The sequence below is a fragment of the Pezoporus wallicus genome, unplaced genomic scaffold (assembly GCF_028554395.1).
Source record: "Pezoporus wallicus isolate ANWC-B61680 ecotype Strahan unplaced genomic scaffold, APGP_CSIRO_Pwel_v1 contig_447, whole genome shotgun sequence".
NCBI lineage: Eukaryota > Metazoa > Chordata > Aves > Psittaciformes > Psittacidae > Pezoporus > Pezoporus wallicus.
In genome coordinates, this window is record NW_026636385.1 from 2,047,741 (window position 1) to 2,066,623 (window position 18,883).

At 39.3% G+C, this 18,883-nt stretch overlaps 1 long non-coding RNA gene across 1 annotated transcript; it reads left to right on the forward strand.

Moving 5' to 3' along the window:
• The first annotated feature begins 340 nt into the window (after positions 1 to 340).
• On the forward strand, positions 341 to 11,448 carry LOC130594362 (uncharacterized). Its single transcript, XR_008971068.1, has 3 exons — positions 341 to 560; positions 9,251 to 9,338; positions 11,258 to 11,448. It is a non-coding gene; the product is annotated as an uncharacterized LOC130594362 (long non-coding RNA).
• Positions 11,449 to 18,883: the final 7,435 nt, after the last annotated feature.

Genomic DNA, 18,883 nt, shown 5'->3' on the forward strand with positions numbered 1-18,883 from the left:
GCTCCTCCGCCGGGCGCCGGGGAGGGGCCGGGCGAGGGGGCGGGCGGAGCCGCGAGTGACAGCGGGAAGGGGAAGGCGGGAGAGGGCGGGCGGCTGGCGGCGGAGGGGTGAGGGAAGGGCAGGGTGGTGGGGGGAAGAAGGGGGCAGAGTCGGCGCCGGGACCCAGGGGGCGCTGGGGCCGCTGGGGCCATGGATGGCGTAAGGGGACGAAAGGAGGCGAGGCGGGCGGCGGGGTTATCCCATTTAGGGGGTGACAGGGACCGCCCGGGAGGGGCCCCGGCTGTGAGGGGCGCAGGTGAGTGAGAGTGCGGCAAGGCGGGGCAGGGGAAGAAGTGGAGAAGGAAGAAAAATAATCAGTGAATATTTACTATCTGCTTAAAATAACGAGGTTTCTCATTCTGTTGTTCTGTGGTCAGGTGCAGCGTCCTTAGTAGTCTGATTTCTGATGGAGATCCTCAGTGGCACCTGCAAAGTGCAGTATTCATCTTTCCTTCAAAACCACTGGCTGGAGGAACTGCAGAATTCAACACTGCTGCTAAATGGACTTATGTGGGAATTAGGTAAAATGCACAACAACTATCTCAGATAGATCTGCTGGACATAATTTTCATGGTGCTGCTGGCTTTGGGAATTGCTCAGAAACAGGCCTAGTCTATGATGGCTTTGCTGTGTTTACACTGGTTTGTTATTATTTCTCAGGCTTATATTATGCAGAAAAGTTTGTTGCACAATACGATGCATTTTCAAATTACTTTTCCATTGGAATACTTATGTTAATCCTGTCTTAGGAGAAAGTGAACATTTTTTATTGCCAAGGCTTATTTATAATCTTGCATTTTAAATGCAATAAGAATTCAATAACGTACAGAAATGTCTGGTAGAAGTTATAAAATAAGGTAATATGTAATAGTAAGAGAGTAGTTAAAAATTTTTGCAATATACGTCAGCAAAAAATTTTGTCAGCGAGGCTAAGCATCTATTCATCTGGCTCTAATTCACCCACAAAAAAAAAACCAAACCTACACACTTGGATCTGGTACTAATAAAGTGAAAATAATAGTAATTTCCACCAGTTTCAGTGTTGCTAATCAGAAAACTCCGTGGGAAGAAGTGAAATTGTCAATTTTTTGGACACCTTCTAGCCACACACTACAAATAGTTCTCAAGTAGTGTCTGCGGGGAGCTGCCTAGGAGCAATCTGTGGCTTTGTTTCCTTCTCATAACAGATGGTGGCTGGCAGACTGGACTTCTTATCAGTGTCTTCCCTCCAAACTTTTCTGATTCTTGCATGTGTGCTAAGCATGTCTCAATTAAGAGATACCTAGGAAATACTTGGATAGACACAACCGAACAGAAGGCTGCCGTATTGTTGGCTCCTTCAAGAGGGAGGGATATCTGAGTATTTTTTGTACTGGCAGAGTGCAGTAAAGGGCTGGAGAAGGTGCCTTTTTTGGTTTTGTTTTTTTTCTTTCTTTTATGTTTTTAATTAAATGGTAGATGAAAGATTGACTTAAAAAATGATTAAAAAGACTCCAACAAGGTTTCAACAGGTTTTTAATAGGAAGGGTTTCAACAGGTTTTTAATAGGAAGGAAGTACAGGTATGAAGTGAAAGACCTGAGTCTGGAGGAAGTCAGAAGGAACTGGAAAGGAAGGGAAAGAGAAATTAAAATACTGAGATGGATTGTCCTTCCTCCCAGGCCAGATACTGAGGCTACACCTTAAAAGAAGACCAAAAAAGCTCACAAAATGCCGCCTTTTCATTTTTTCGTTTGGTTTTTTTCAAGGAATGGAGAGAGACTAGCACATCTAGACAGATACATATTCTTAGAGGTACTTATATTTCCTGTCCTTGGGAAGCAGAGTGGCCAGTCTGGAGCTTCTTATCTGCAAGCAGATATCCAGGAACTGAGGTCTTGCTCTTGTGCTGAGGTTGCATCACATTGCAGCGCAGAGCAGTGTCTGGACCAGTCGTAGCAAACCATTAGGAGTAACTAAGGCAAACATTACCTCTCGCACATGAGTCTTGTTGCATGTCCAGTCCAGACCTGTCCAAAAAGAAATCTAGAATCTCTGGTGAGCCATGGACATTTCTCACCTGCAGAAACCCTTCTGCTCTCCAAGCTGTGTACCTTGTGGTTCTTGGTCATATGCAGGGCATGATATGGTGCTCATGGGATCACAACAATCTCCTGCTGATGAATTGATGACAAATTACGTTGCACTAGCTGATGGCCAGCCACCAGAACTTTTTTTGACAAAGCTAGGTGTTTTACCAACATGCAGTTTTATCAATAGATCCCAAAACTACACGAGCCATGCTGACATCTCACAGGCAGAAATTTGTTCTACCAACTTAGTCTTACAGTTCAATACAATGCAATACACAAACGTGTCCTTTCACACTATCAGGAGGTCTCTAAATCTGTTCCCTATTTTGTTATCCTAGTGATTTAATTGTATTCCATGGATCTGTGCAGAATTTGGTTCTGTTGGCACTTTCAGTGGAGTTAACACACAATAAGCATATTTTTTTTATTTGACTTGCTTGGTTTATTTACATATAATTTTTTTACAGTGCTGTGTAACAACTTTTAACACATTCTGCCTCTAAAGATAAGAGACATTTCATTTGAATTTTATTACAGATGAAGTTTATAGATTAGGAGCATAAAGGCGCAGAGGACTGGTAAGAATCCTAGCCTTAAAGATAATACTTAGACTGAGAAATAAGTAGGAAGTTCACACTTTTTAATATAAACAGGGTATGAAACATTCAGTACAGTAGAAGCACATAATGCAGAATAAAGAGGAAACTCTTAAGGACAAGAAAGTACGTAGTATAATTATCGTGACATTAAAATTATTTTTCTGAATGCTTACAATGCTATGTTTATACTCAACAGTCTGATTTTTTATTTTGTGAATTCTAAATATTTTTGAAAGGTGGTGGTATGCTTAACTATTTAGTAAAACCATATGTAAATCAGCATAGACTACAGGTATTCAGTTATGATTTTCATAGTGATGTTACGTGTACGTGAAAAGTGCTTTCCATGACTTCTGTTGAATAGGAGGGGAAGGAAACCAATGCACTGTTTAAACAAAAAATGTAACAATGTTGTTTAGACAGAGAGGAAAGCAGCTTTGAAATGTATTATGACTACAACTTGATGTCATGGGCTGTAGGAGGAAGAAATCATTAGCTTGGAAAAAAAAGCACTGGCACAATAGCCATGTGCAAATGTTAATAAGGAAATGCGTATCAGCAAGGTGTGGGATAAGATTAGGAGGATGAATGTTAGTTATAAAATCCCTCAAGAGTGTATTGTCTTGTTAAAGGAAAAAGCTCATCTACAAGAGGTTGTTGTTTCTGTTAATCAGATAGAGATATGTTTAGGGAAAGGAAATGTGGGAAAAACTGGGGTGATTTTCAAAAACAGGTTTGATCATTAATGTCCTATTGTACCAGCAGCAATTTCCCCTTTGTGGTTACTAAATAGTGTGAATGCTGTAGCAATGGGATGGTTGAAGTACAGGAAGAGCAGTAGTGTTGCATTAATATTTGGACTGTATATTTGCAGTTGGAGGGTGAGAAGTAACAAAAATGCAACTTTAGATCTAGCTATGTTATACAGTTTGTACAGTATGTCACAGTCCTCGTGGCTGGTAGCCTAACTCCCTCTTGCTGTCTGCGTGTTTGACAATGCAAGCATACACGTAGGCAAGTAAGACTTCTAAAAATACATTTCACAGATCATCCATTCCAGCTGTCAGGGTGAGAACAGTTCTGTCCTGCAGCCCTGAACAACTAAAATCCTATCTCAGACAAGTGAAATTTAGTTATTTGCTGCCTGACAGGAAAGCTGCTGACCTATGCTTTATACCCCTCAGTACATTGATGGACCACTGTGTGAAACCTGAGGCTTAAAATGGGTACTGGCCTCTCTCCCAGCTTCTTTGCAAATACTACCAAATGGCAAAAGAAATGCAAGGTTAGAGCCCTAAACCTGCTGATTGGAAAAATTCTTGCCCATTACCTCCATGGAGTAACTCCAACTTTGGAAAGAGTGAACATGACTGACTATATACGGCCACCTAAAAATGAGAAAAGGGACAATCACCTCTTCTTGTCAGACAAATCAAAGGTATAGGTCACCTTAAAAAAATCCAAGGCTGCAAGCCAACAATACTAGCTATAAGGAAAATAAATACACACGCACACACATATATGTATAAAAATCTCTTAATCCTACATGGATCAGCCCAGTTTTGATCAAAGTGAATGGAGGCCATTAACTTCAGTTGACGTTGGATGTGTCCCATGACCTTCTGCTTTATATATATAGACTCCCCATACTAATCTTCTCTTCTACAGGTCTGATGTCATCACCATGATTATAAGCAGAACTTATCTCTTGATTGACAGCAAATAACCTTTCCAAAAAGTAGCTAATGAGTAAGAATGTTTTATAAGAGTGACACATGATCATGACTGCCTGCAGTCCATTTTTATTTACAGGCAGTGGAAGAATTTTTCATATTTCTAAGGTCAGTGTCCCTAGTCCAGAGATGAAGGAGAAGATTTTTGTTTTTAAATTGCTGTTCTGCCTAAAAAACTCTCCTCCATTTGTGCTGAAGGGGAGGAGTAGTCTCTAAAATTCTGTTTTAACCAGCTAGATGGGCACAGGAATGGACTTTTCGCAACTGCATGCACAAAATGGTCATTGGCATTTCGTATTTTTGCTTTAGGAAGTCAACTGTTCAAACACACATATAATGTTTTCTGAATGTCTGGTGATTCAGATGTCTGGGATCTTATTTTGCTTGTTTTCTTGAAAACTTTCAAAAAAAAAGAATCGGCTTGCAAAACCACAAAAATGTACTTCTAAGCCAGCTGTGGTAAAATAGTTTGCATGGCCATCTAAATACTGGAGAGGTTTTTATAAAGAAAAAAAATTATTCTGATGACTAGCAAGTGATTATGAATTCATTATTAGTTAGCCATTAGCAGTTGGCTTATAAGTGTTCAAAGTATGCAGCACACATGGAGCTATTGAGAGAATACTTGTGAGACACAAAGAACTGTTGTTGACATTTTGTAATACTAGATCTGAGACGACTGTTATAAAACAGATACGCTGTAAATGTGTGAAGGAGAACCAGACTGGTTTCTGTTGGTTTTGGTTTGTTTTTTTTGTTTTTGTTTTTTTTTTCCACTTAAAAATAAATATGGCATTTAACTGTATTTCATTATAAGGTTGTAACTAAAAGTAAAACATAATTCTACATACTTGACCCAACTTATTAAATAGGGTATTTAGGGCTTCTAATATCATAGAGTCTAAACACTATTAAAGAAGTGAAAAAAAAATTATAATTAATTCTAGAACATAAACAGATATAGAAAAATAGTATCCCTCATACTAAATGTTTGACATTAGAGGCCACCTGCCAGATTATGGTTTGTTTGTTTGACGTGGTACGATGGATTGCAATGTGTTATGTGTATTTTGGATAACAGGATTTGACATTTTTAGTGTCTTATACTGGACATATAATTCTTATTTTAATGGTCTATACTAAATATGTTACTATATGAATGGTGACTTCTGAATTATTTATTTTAAGTCATAGCAGCCTCCCAGTATCTGAAGGGGGCCTGTAAGGATGCTGGGGAGGGACACTTTATTAGGGACTGTAGCAATAGGACAAGGGGTAACAGGTTAAAACTTAAACAGGGGAAGTTTAGATTGGATATAAGGAAGAAGTTCTTTACTGTGAGGGTGGTGAGGTTCTGGAATGGGTTGCCCAGGGAAGCTGTGAATGCTCCATCCCTGGCGGTGTTCAAGGCCGGGTTGGACAGAGCCTTGAGTGACATGATTTAGGGTGAGGTGTCCCTGCCCATGGCAGGAGGGTTGGAACTTGATGATCTTAAGGTCCTTTCCAACCCTAACTATTCTATGATTTTATGTTCATATAAATAGACATAAAAATGTTTCTAAAGATATATATAAATATTTGAAGTGGTCTAGAAAGAAGCCTAAATGGTAAAGAATTTCCATGTGGTAGTTCTTGCAGCACTGGATTGTCACAGGGGGACTGATCAGGAGACTGACTGCTATTGCATTGCCTTAGTTTCTTTTAGGGCACTGTAACAAAGGCAACTGAATTCCACTGCCTTAGTGGTACTGTTATTACCTTTTGCCTATATGGATTATTTTGTATCATGGCAAACTGCTCCATAAGGAGTAATGTTGTAATGGAGAATGTGGAATTATGAAAGTAAGTTAAACAGAAGGATAACAGAAACATGTGAGGCAGTATCTCATGTATGAAACTAAATTACTTCATAACATACAGAAAAGTGTAGTGGATAAAACTGTGGTCTGATGCAGGCATGGCATGCAAATGAACTAGTCTTTTCTCTAGAGTTTCTTAAGTAATTACAGAAATACTGAAATGCCCAACTGGGATTGGGATTTAAGCAATCCACTTAGAGGAAGGCATTTCTCAGGAACAACAAAATAAAAGACTGACAAAGCTTCCTTCATAAATGATTCCTGCTAAACCCCTCAATACAGAGCCTCTTTTGAGTGTCCTGTCCAAACCAGTCCAGGTCTAGTGGTGACATCATGAAATGTGAGATGCTTATGAGCTAGTCTCTGGCCACGATGGAGCTTTGGCCACCTGTCTGTCCTGTGCTTCAGAAGATATTCAGGATGTTGACAGAGAAGAGTGGGACTTACCTACTAAAACTTGGCAACTCGGTCTCATTTGTTTTCTGAGGACCGGTGCAGCTAGCAATCCTTGATTGGCTGTGTACCATTTTCCTCTGGCTCCAGCAGGAAAGCCAGAGTAGCTGACCTCAGTGGCTGGTTTCAGGTTCTTGATTTGTTTAGTCAGCTTGTGGTGCTTTCATACTTGTCTGTAACTGCTGCCAAGAGAGTGTTTAGTTTGCTTGCATTGTGGTCCACCTCCTGGGCCTGGTTTTCCTTAAGAAACCTGAGATCAGGTTTGAGCAGCTCACTCTCCTCATCACTAAACTAAAGCTGATGGTACAGTGTGCAGTGATGATTTGTTTGTTTGCTTGCTTTTTAAGCTTCCTTAGTCAAAATGATACAAAAGTGGCTGAGTTATTAGATGCAAACATCCCACACCGCTGGACACATGCCAGGAATGCAGGAGCAGGTCTGAGAACATTTACGGTTCACTCTACTGTTGCCTTTTTCACAGCCCAGAAATTCCTCTGTTGGATATTTGTTTGCCTTAAGTTTAAGGGCTACCAGAAATTATTTCTCAGGCATTTCACAATAATTCTCCATCTTTCACCATCTTCCAAATGTGCCAGGGCATCTAAGGCAGATAGATGCCCTTTATGTCTGAATAGGCAAGTTAAAGATGCTGTTAGCATCCGCTCTCTCAATTACTATTTCTTCCATGTTTTAAGAGGCACATGCAAACCTTACTACTGTCACTTGGCTCCAAAGGTCCCAGTTCATCTGTCCTTAATATAAATTTGGTATAGCCTTATTGAAATTGATAGCTGTGGTTCCCAGATCTTTCGTATGACATCTAATCAATTGCAGTATTGTAAAAGGAGGTATAAAAAGCTACCAGGCCTGTATCAGACTATCAGATCACAGTTCTCCCTGGTGTGAGAGGCAGGAAACAAAACATCAGTCTCACAAGAAGTGCACATATGCAGTATGCAACTCTTGTGTGAGTTGTCGTATGTCAGCACAGTGGACTGAGACAACAGCCCTGTGGTAGCAACAATGGAAGTTTGAGGGGAAGAAAGTTTTCAGCATTGTGTGTGCACTTCTAAATAATTCAAAGCAGATAAACAGTACCTACAGGTGCTTTTTTTTTTTTTAATTTTATTTCACACTGTTGGATCAAGATACTGTAACCCAAATATAGATCCTTTAGATCCTTTTAGGTATACAACATCAAGACAACAGCTATTAGAAAATAAGGGAGTAATAAAGCAATCTGTATGGCATACAAATTCTATACAGCAGTTGTTTTCTGTTGTTGAATTCTGCATATGTTAGTTTTCTTTTGAATTCCAAGAGCTAAAGTAAGGAAATGATGTGATATGATACAGATCTTTCAAAGTTAAGCTTTGATTTGTATTGAGTGTCATACATCTTGTATACTTCTCAAGAATCTTTGTCATTGCAAGATTTAGAAAATGAGAAGGCAATAAATAATATGATAGAGAATACTCTTCTTCCTTTTTAATGGGAGAATATTTCAGACATGGTGATGTAGCTGACAGATGTCTGGTTTAGCATAAAAGAAAAAGTAGAAGAAAAGAGATTGAAATGCATAGTCATATAGGAAATAAAAAAAACCCTAATTAGTAAAGGAACTAATTAGTAAGAATTTATCACAATAGAGTAGCTTATGCATAGCCTCCTCTAAGAAAGCTAAATACATGCTACCTTAATATGAAATAAAGGTAATATAGAATGATAAGCACATCATTTTTGATATTTCACTAATGCTAGCTGTAGTTGGGTTTTATCCAGCTCAAGGACAACCTTAAAGCATGTGAAGAAATGCTCATGTATATGCACAGGTGCACACATGTATTTGTCTGATCTTTAGTTGTTACTACAGATATTATGACAAATAAATAAATTACCTCATTTTACAAAGATTGATATGATAAAAATATACAGAGTTGATTTGTCATATTTATCTTTGGTTTTCACCATAACAAAGGCTACAAATAGAAGAAGATGCAGAAGTATTGGGGCTTATAAATAGCATTCTGAGCTGGGGAACCAATGCAGATCCAAATATTTTCTCTTCTGTACAAATTTGCAGACAATTCTGTCCTGTCATAGAAACTGTATCGGATAATAATCATGAAAGTACTGATAACCTTCTATTATTGTGCTCTTAAATTAAAATGTACAGTATGTATCTCTATCGACCAATCTATTCAATATTGTTTCTAGAAAACAATCTGTAGATTTGTTGAGATAAAATGATTTGCTATTTCCTGGTGTAATTACCCACAAGCATGTGAGCATGACCCCTGTGCCAACTAACAAACTCTTGGCTATGTATGCAGGGTGACCCCAATCATGGTTACAGAAAAGCAGGATTTGAGGATTAGGCATATTTGTCCCTGTCAGGAGTTGTGTTTTTCTCCTCATATGGATTAAATAACTCTCAGAGTTGCTAATTTTGGCCTTCTGATTGCAAGTTCATGTTTTGCTTCATCTCAATTCTAGGAATGGTTGTTTCCTGAGAAAATCAAGCTCAAAATACTTTGGGACACTCTTGTGGTTTTTGTGCATATGGAATTGGCAGACCAGCACAGTACATAATACGAATGAATTTCAAACTGTAGTGGTTTTATACCCTATGTTTTCAAGAGTTCGTAATAATTTTTCTGAAAATATATAAACAGAAATCTTTGCAAAGATCATTCCTCCAGCTGTACAGTGTCATACATGTAATGTGGGGATTTCCAGCTTTAACTATAGTAGCAATAACAGAACATATTTAAGGCCTGTTAGCTTTGGTCATGTTTTTACTTAATTTAAAAATCACGGTGCTGATCCTGCAGTGAGATCCATTTACCAAGTGAAGGCCCAGGATCTGCAGTTAGTATTATTCCAGTCTGTGTCTAACTGCAGTTGCATTTTACATAAATGTGGGCATTTGTTTCAAGGTCAGCAATTTGTGAATTAATAATAATAATAATTGTAAATAGCCTCAAAATCCAGTACAATAGGAATTTGAAAACCTCAAAAATTGAAAGATCTGGAGAGGTTCCCCCCCCAGCAGAATTGCATGGTAGCAAGAAGGATGAGGTACAAAGTTGTATCTGTAAGTGTCTGCAATTATTTGGATTATAGTAATTTGCACTTTCTGCATAATCATACTCTTTTAAACTCAAGAAGTCTGATAACACACACAAGCAAAAAAACCACAGACAGGTATTTCAAACAATCTGTAAAAAGAACAACATTAACATATAGATCCTTTTGAAAAGATTCCATCTACGGAATTGGGATTTTAAAAGACATACCAGCAAAAGAATCGGGCTTATCTGGTTTGCACAGGAAAAAATATCAGCCTGAAGGGCAGACATCTTCTAAACCAAAATCTGCATTCCCAGAGAACTTCCTTAAACTGAAACAAGCTGCAAAATGGGCTGATTTCTTAAAATATTAATAGTAAATTTTGACGAGACATTCTCATTATGCTTTCACTGATGCAAATTCATTAAATTGCAATAATAGTAAATCTTGGGAGACTGTGTTTATAAATGAATATCAAAGGATTGTTTCTGACTTTTTTTTTAAGACCCAAGATTTGTTTTGCATGTAGCTGAACAATCATTTATCTTTGCTGACAGCCTGGTTTACATTATTAGACTATGTGCTGCTCTACACCAAATGGCATTGTCCAATTGGGATTTATTTTTAGGCTGCTTTGTAGCAGATGCAGGCTTGCACATCACTGCCTATTCCAGTGATGTGTGTTACATTCCCAGCAGGAGCCTCACTAAGAGGGGAGGAAGGAAACTAGTGGCAGAAATGATAGCAGTGCAAAGCACAAGTCTCAAAACTCCACTTCAGTGGGTCAGCTGCCAAAAATTCCATGTGAATGCTACTTTAAAGCTGTCTTTGCTTCCCATTCAGGACTTGATTTACAATTAAAAAATCATATACAGAGAATTTGCTAGAACTTTGAATTAATACACACATGACCAAAAGTGTTAAAGTCACTTCTTACTTGATACTGAAAACTCCTAGTCATCAGATACATATGCAATTCACTGCAGCAATTATGAACATTTAAAGTAGTAACCATGTTTTAAAAGAATATATTCTAAGAGCTTGGTTCTGCAGCTTTTAGTATGAGCAGCAATCTTGTATTAGACTTAGCAAGAGTAGATCAGACCCTATGACTCCAAAAAATGTATTTTTCTAGAAAACAAAGTAACTTAAATGTCTGTATTAAACCATTTCCATTGTTAAAGTATTTTTAATATGGAAATACATACCATTTTCCCTAAATAGTATGCTTTAAGACCTTTCCTCTCTATTGTATGGTATATGTGCAAAATAAGTACAATGTGTAATATTTATGTAATTACACATCATTATAAAAATAATATTTAATGGTAATACAGAGTATAATAAATACAACAATTACCTGAAAAAGTAATAGTTATGGGAACTGACATAATTCTGCTAACATCAACATTAATTTCCCATTGTTTCGAGTGGAACCATATTTTACCTAACTGATGGGCTCACCTTTACAAAAACAAGAGACAAGGATGGCTGATCACAGACCTGCAAACCAGGCTGGTGCAATGATTTCCTCTGAGAACTTGGCAAATCCTTTCCCTGTGAATACAATCAAAAGGGATACATAATTTAACAACTTTGCTACCCCTCCAAGAGGAAAAAAATAAATAAATAAAATATCTGCTTGCTTTCTTTTTAGATGAGTAATTTTTCCTGCCAGGATGTCTGGCAGCTAATGTCACCACTAATACAGTTATGAAAGAGTAAACTTCCTGACCATCACTTCATTAGCAGAATTATTAATTGTACTTCCTGAATTTTTATTAATTTTCATATTGAAGTCAGAAATAGCAACTTTTAATATTAAATGGAGCAGGCTGACAACTAGTAAATAGATCTTTACTGAAATTGTAAAGAGATTGTAATATAAAAATCAGAGGAGGCACCATTGCTGTTCAGAGTAATAATCCAATTTCAGCTTCTTTGCTTGTAAACAGAAAAAGCTCTGAACTGTGAGAGACTGGGTGAAGTTTATATGTAATGTCAGAAGGAATTTACCTGTCACTATTGATTACACAAGAAAGGCAGAAAAACCTTTCTGCATACAGTTGGCTTCACAGAATATACAAAAAGAATATGTGTGTTCAGATCTGCTTGTGTTAGCACAACCAGCTCTGTGTGGAACCTGAGCAATTGCAGGCCATCATCACGCAGTCTTTCTGATGGAGCAGAAATCTCAGATGCTTTTAAAAGTAGCCCCACTCCTTTTAAAAGCAGCTGTGCCCTCAGCCTGCGCTGCTGCTTATGCTGGACATGCAGGAATGTTCTTGATGCTATGTGCTAAGCCACATGATGAGGCTTGATTAACAATCTTCTGCTGTTTGTTATCTTTTGTTTGTTTGTTTGTTTTCCCCAGAGGTCTTTTCGAAAAGATTTTTGCATAGACGCTGGAGTCCAAGCAAGCAGTCACATGCTCTACAGTGTCACCTGCAGCTTGAAAAAAACTATTGCATGGGGCCCGATTTTGCAGCCATTGAAGTAAGCTGTATTCTTTTATTAATGTTTATGGCACAATTGCCCAATGACCATAAAATTTCAGCCTCAAGCTACACATATATCTGAAGTGATTTTTTTTTACTATTCAAGTGTTCTTGGCCACTGCTAAAGCCTCTGATAGCTTTTCTGTAGCCGTGGACATTACTGAAGATTCATAGCTCGTTGCTCATTATTGTAAGAATACCCTTGATTTTTGTAGTATTATAAATTTATTTCCTGCCTTGTTAAAATCCATTGCGTATAGAGAAATTGTACCCAAGATTGATTTATTCCTATGCTACCAAAACATATTTAAATCTGGCAGCCAGTAATTGTTTAATTGTTTCATGTAACAAAAAATAGCAGTTTTTGTTAGAACTGATACACTGTGACTTGGTAGCTTTTACAAAACAATAGTTATCTGAAGAGGAGATGTTTTTCTGTACTAATAGAAGTTATATAGTGTCACAATTTGTTCATTCAGAAAACATATCTTCTAAAAATAAAACAACTATGCACCTCTCTCAAGTGTAGGATTCTACTGTTAGGTTTGGCTTCTGTGATCATATAAACAGTAATACCAAGTGCTTCTCTCGAAAGAAATGCATAGTTTAACTACACATGCATCTTAGCAGAGACAAGAGACCCAAATGTGACAAGAAGGAAATTGCTGCCATCATAGAGTTTCATTAAAGCTTTAGACATAGAGCTTTTTAAATGACAAATGGTCAATGAAATAATATTATGTCTTTATGCTCCAGAGTACTATTAATCTGAGGTTTCAGGACTTTAAGAAATGTTAATTAACTAGTTACCGTTCATGTAAAGCATTAGCATTACAGCATTTCATGGGCTGATAACTAAAGCATGGAAATACTAGGTTCTTCAGAAAGGATGACACTGGGGTTCAAGTCGCTTAAAGCCCCTCCAGCTTGGCCTTGAACACTGCGAGGAATGAGAGCAGTTTAAAATAAGGTAGTAACCATTCTGAAATTCCTTGGGAAGGGCAGGGGAAAGGAAGTCCATACGCCCGCATACAGATACGAATCCCCAGTGCCGTACTGCCATCTGTTGGTAACTGCCGAGCAGAGCTGCAGGAGAACGGCTACCGAGCCTTGATCGATGAACTGCTACACTGACTTGCTGTAGATTATTACTATTTTCTTCTTCCAAGAAGTTGCGCGTCCTTGGCGGGGCATTTGCGCTGTACTGCTGCATTGCTGGGGAAGTGGCTGGACAGGACAGGACAGGACAGGACAGGGGGCCTCTAGCTCCCAGCTCTGATCCAGACTGTTCAGACCCTCTTCTGCATCTGAAGCTACTACCCCGGGCTAATTCTGTGAAGATCAGGCAGGTCTGTAGCAGGATAATTTAAGATTCTTCCCCATGCCTCCATGGAGGGAAGAGAAGGAAGTGGAATCTGCAAAATTTCTCTGCATGAGTTTTAAAACCTGTAAAACCTGTGACAGGTAAAAAGTGTATTAAAAACACAGCTCTACTTTCTAGCCAAGAAATGTTCATGTATCATAAATCATTCAACAGCAATACTTTTTAGTACGAAAGATATGGTGTGAGATCTGGAATCAGGCATATGGAGTTCCAGTTCCAGCAACTCATTAGGAAGCCCTCAGAGAATCACGTAGAGGTTCACTTTTTCAGTGCTGCCAAGCTGAGATGCTCTGCAGCGAGTTTCAGGAGTGCCGTGCACCTGTATGCTGGGTTCAAGAGCTGATACCTCTGCTCAAGATCCATCAATATCCATTTTTTGTAAACTTTTGTTTTATCTAAGCCAAAGATGAACCAAAAGCCCTTATGAGGACTATGTGAACTGAATCATACAAATAAATAAACCAAAAAATTACTACATACATTAATTAATTCAAATAGACAAGCAATAAAACATAGAAAGAATTAGCAGAAGCTTTAAACAAAGTAGTCACCACCTATGGTTGCTGTCCTGACCATCAGAAAAGTCTTTAAAAGTATTCTGAGAAGATAAACCCAAGAACAAAAAGGGCAGAAAAAACATGGATATAATGGAGACATTGACATTGACCATATATCAGTATTTTCCACACACATGCTACTTCATGGCCCAAAGGAAACATGTAACTGCTGTTCTGGATAAGACCCACATTACTTCTCTCCTTGTAAGTTTCTTCCACTGTTGCAGATGCCAGGTACCCTTTTTTTCCCCCCTCAAATTTTTTAACTGATTTACCTAGCAAAGTTAATTCAGAGCAATTTCTTCCTGTCTGTCCTTACCATGAAGTTTGCTCTCTCTGTGTGTTTGTGCCTGACTATCGCAGTCAGAGTAAAAAGATTACTTCTCCTTGCAAACTGTCCTTTTCTTAAAAATTTAGAGTACTTAGAAATACTTTAAAATGTAGGTATAAACAATACCTACAGGTCCAGTATTTCAGAATTGCTGCATTGACAGTCAGTCTTGGCCTTAGGTTTTTATGTGTTTTTTTTTCCCAAAGCCTCCTCCAATCTCAAGAAAAGCATGTTTCTTTGCTGATCTGAGTGAGCCATGTTCCAACCAGTTCATGTAGTGAGTGTGCATTTGGGTTTCTCCCACTCCTAAAACCAAAAGCTTGGTGAAACTTGCTTGTGAAGCTCTCTGCAAATCTGGCTTCTTGCTTGTATTTGAAACAGAGTACGGGATCTGTAAGTTGGTCCTATTTCTTATTATTCAGAAGAATCCATTCTGCTACTTTCCTGTGGCCACCCATGTAGTTTGTTTCATTAGCAGAAAATGGAAGTCTGTAGTTTTGTTTGCTTTCACATAATAAAATAGGTTAGTACAATGGACTTAAGTGGAAGTGGAATTATATATGAAATTTTTTTATCATGCCAGAAAATTTCTATTAGGGGAAATTAGCCACTGGTTCTTTCTGATAAATTAATCATAGAGATTATCTATTAAATGTGCCACTTAACCTTTCTGGCATAAGTGCCTGAGGCAGTAATATTTAGGCTCTCCACATTCATTTGGAAATATTAATTTCTATGCAGCTGTCTTCCAAAATGGAATTTTCACTTGTCTTTTTTATAAGTAGGTCATTGTGCAGCTGTTGTTAATAGAGACTGACATTTGTAAAATGGTAAATCCACCATTTTTCCTATCGGTCACAAAATTTATCTCCATTAATTGCAGAATATCCATTACTAAAATGCCCTTTCTCAGCCCCAAAGGGTGTCATCCCTTGCTATGATAGCCTTTGGCCTTTTTGGAATAGGAATGTGTTTAAGACATCTATTTTGCAAGAGCTAAAGCACCACTATGTTCAGACTGTCTTCCATTAGTTTATGGGTTTGCTGTGATTCTACATCATCACTTCCATCTACATTAGAGCTGCCTTAAAATTAATCTTGAGGGAAATTGGTATGACAGCTATCAGCTGTCAAAGAAACAGCTGTCTTGACTACTGAACTTCCAGGTCCAAATCCTCCTCCTGCCCTGTACAATGAAATCAGTTGGTCTTTTCAGTGTAGACAGGGCCTTACTGTCCCTGTAGTGGTCAGCTGTTGCACAGCTTACAGAGAGACAAGCAACTCCTGGAACAGCTACAGACCTGTCCTGTGGTCTTTGAAGATTAGAATTAGGACTTTGGCCTGGAAAACTTTCTTATGTGTCATAAATTTGCATAATCTGCTATAAGAATAGTTTGAACTCTAAAACTCTCTGAGGTGTGTATCCTAGGGAAAGAAGAAGGAAGTGCTGGCACCAAAGGAATCTAAGAAAAGAAAATACAAATGGCAGGTAATCTATAAACTTATTAAACTAATTAAATGAGAGAAAACATTTCAAAATTTTAGAATATAGTGTTACAAAAGAAAGTAAATGGAATTTACATTATGTAATCAGCAAGCACATTAATCACAGGTAATAAAATCAGCACTTCAGAAAGTGGAATCGGTAGCAAGGCAGTGATGTTACACTCATAGTTTGTCCGTACTGTGAACTAGAATTAATACATTATTGATTACTTGAGCCTATACATTCTTGCACAGATATAACTAAATATGAGAAGAATGCTTGTAGATTTGGGATGTTATGCCATCAAAACCCTGCTGACTTTGGGTTTGGATCAAATAAAATTGAAGACCTTCAAGGTTTAATATCTGGAGGGTTTGGAGACAAATCAAATAGTGCAAGGACTATGATAAAAAATGACAGCGAGGGGGGAAACAAAATTGAAGAGAGCTGTGGTGAAACTTGGACTGAGGTACAGTTGGGCAGTTGTGCTGCATAAGAACTTAGGATTCAAATTTCACATGAAAATTGAAAATTGAACAGTTACAAGATTCATGGTTGCTACTTGATCAGAGCAGGAAGAAGCTACAGAGTTATACTGTGGTTCAGTAATTTGCAAAGGAAGTGAAAAACTCAGGTGGCCGGGGAAATACAGTGTTGAATGAGGATTTAAGAAAGGAATCATCAAAAAATATTTCAGCAGGTCATGTAACAAGAGGCAGTGAAATCCTGAATGTGAAGAGAGTAACACCTTGGATACCACCCATGTTTTATAGTGAAAGGCAGAACACGGGAATTGCCAGTTTTGAAATAATAAAAGTGTAAAAGTAGAAGCAAAATTGAGACATCAACATTTAAGAAAACAACAGGATAGCTGAGAGGAGCTGCAAGAGAAGTGAATGTAAATTTGTATACATGGCAGACCTTGAAGCTAATCAGTAGAAAGTGATGAAAGTGCTCAGAGAACAATGACTACTGCTGATAGCAGGAGAGAAACTCGGGAACAGTGTATATAAAGAATCCCTGGATTTGGTACAGATGTAGTGAGACCACTTTAATGAAATCCAATTTGCCCTGATTTGAGAAAAATCAGGAGTATTTCATGGCTGACTATCAAATGCTATTAAATGCTGTATTATTAATATAATTTTTAAAAGGGTATTTGTTGTGTCCCTGTAACTAATAGGAGGCATTTATTAAGCCAAAGAACTTTATACCCTGGGTTGCAGTGTGACACTGAACAGGATTCTAAGATTATTGAGGGTTTTATCCTAAAAGCCTTGAAAAGGAAGGAAAATGTATGAAGTTTGCATGGCAGAGTGCATGATGAGCTAAGTGGCTTCTTAAAGACTTACTGGGCATTTGTGGGCTTCTTTCTGGAATCAGCTCCATAGTCCAATTGTTACCTGTCATTTCATTTTCCTTCCTTAGGTGAAGGTATGCAGGGAACCACATGCACTGATGGATGGTCAGGTAGATTCAGACAGTATAAGAGAAGGCTTTAACCTGGAGAAATTGCCTAAACCTATGATTGGCAGGGATTAGAGTGGCCTCCAAAATGTAAAAAAAAATAATACATATCAAGTTATTAAGATTTATTTTGCTGAAGAAAAAAGGCTTTAGTCTATTAAACAGTTATTTAAAGTCTGAAAAATAAACCTTAGAAACAAGCAAATGTGAGGTAAGGAGAGGCCTTTTTTAGGCAGTCTATTATCACTATACTAGAGGTACAGATTTGCTAATGTAATTAAGGCTCGAGTAAGAATTTTGTTTTGCAGCAAGTACAAGAGGCTGATCCTGCTGCTGAAAACTTGGGCTGTGATTTTAGTGACACCAGTCAAGTTTGCCCTCAAGTTTGGGCTCAGATCCATAAAGGGGCTTAGGTGCTTAAAATATGACTTCACTGGGATTTATTCACCTAAGCCACAGAGTGCAGTCTCTGGAATTTGACATGCTTCTTTACATGCCCGTGTTTAGGCAGCGTTCTACTTTGTGCCCAGAACAGCCCTTTTTTTCTTTCTGAAGAATGGTGCAGCTGCTCACCCGCCTGCCCTGGCCTGCATTCCGAGTAGCAGACCGTGGCGCCGGCCGGCAGTCGCCGCAGGTCAGCCGCGTTGAGCTCCTTATGCAACGGGCAGAGGAAGCCAGGCCCTGGAGCAGAGACCAGAGCAGGCGGCTCTCTGAAGTTCGGCCATCTGCAAGAGCGGGTAGATGCTGCTGGCAGGAAGGGTGGGCACCCTATGGGGATTAGAGGTGTAGCACGGATGTCACGGTGGTGTCAACGCCAGGCAGGGTTCAGAACGCATCCCCACCCTGAGGCCACGCAGCGGGTGGCTTCCCTCATCGCGCCCCATGCCCCTCACACCCCTCAACTGGACCACGCTGGACCAGGCCGTGGGGCTGACCAAGGGTAAAAATAACACCGGGAAAAGCCATTGCTTTTACCCTGGTCAGTTACCGATGCACCCAAACAGCCCTGGCACAACTGCGGCGGCGGCCAATGAGGAACCGGACAAGCAGGGTCCGCCGAACCGCTGCGCCCGCCGCCGCGCACATGTGCCCCGTGGCGGGGAAACAGCTCTTCCCTCAGCGCAGGATTTACAGCCCCAAGGGCCAAGCGAACCCTCCGCGCAGGCCTCCACCGCGACCGACTGCAGCAACGCACAAACCCCACCATTACTCGTCCCTCTCGGGGCCGCGCAGGCGAACTGAGGGAATCCCACCGTCAGGGCGGGCGGGGCGGCCGCAGGGGGGGCGGGGCCGGCGGCAGGAGGCCGAGCTCGCCGCTATAAAGGCGGAGGCGG